The sequence below is a fragment of the Penaeus monodon genome, chromosome 29, assembly GCF_015228065.2.
Source record: "Penaeus monodon isolate SGIC_2016 chromosome 29, NSTDA_Pmon_1, whole genome shotgun sequence".
NCBI lineage: Eukaryota > Metazoa > Arthropoda > Malacostraca > Decapoda > Penaeidae > Penaeus > Penaeus monodon.
In genome coordinates, this window is record NC_051414.1 from 27,154,855 (window position 1) to 27,155,752 (window position 898).

The following is an 898-nucleotide window of genomic DNA, read 5'->3' on the forward strand; positions in this document are numbered from 1 at the left end:
CTTCATTTTCTCCTCTCATTTGCAATTGACATTTAGCAAAGAGAATATTAAAAAGAAAGTCATTGGAGAAACACATTAGCAAGCATTTGCAACATCGGCTCTGCTAAGGAAATGAAAAAAGAAGTGAAAAATGTATGCGTTTGTCTCAGCACTCCCTCGTCTCTATTATGAATAAGTGCTTTGTCATGTTAGTCATGTTATAACGTGTTTGATGTGCCTTTAATAGAGATAGAGAGAAAGAAAGGTCTTTTGCGACGGTAAACTATGATAAAATTGGATTATAAGATATTTAGATATTGCAGTGTGTTGATATTGCATTATCCGCTCGCCTTGAAAGTGAATTTGGTAATTTAGGGCGTGAAGACAACTAAGTTTAGATTATTTAAGATATAATACTCCAAGAGATATGATCCTGTTCAATATTCTTACGAAAAAAACTGCCACCAACTATTCATGTGATGCACCTTTTCTGAATGACTTTCAAATGCACCCTTGCTAAGAAAACTACAAGAGAGATTTGTTGTGTAGGATTCTTTGGGCAAAATTCGAGCCCCACTTAGGGATACCTTTTGGGTTCCCGTCCTCACATGCTACAACACAGTCCATTCATTAATATTATGCTAAAGATAGCATATAGATTTAATCCTATCTCGAAAGCTAGAATACACTCATAGGATTCAAGAAATAACTTTAACAGTACTGACAAATAACGAATCAAAATCCTACAGATTCTTCTATAAATATCTATTTGTATTTTCCAAGAACTTAAAACTCAATTCATATAAATACACGTCAGCTAACATTATGATAACCTCTCATACACATATACCTAGTACTGTATCGTTCCTCCCTCGTTTTCATTATTTTGCATGCCTCTTCTGAACCTCCTTTTATCACC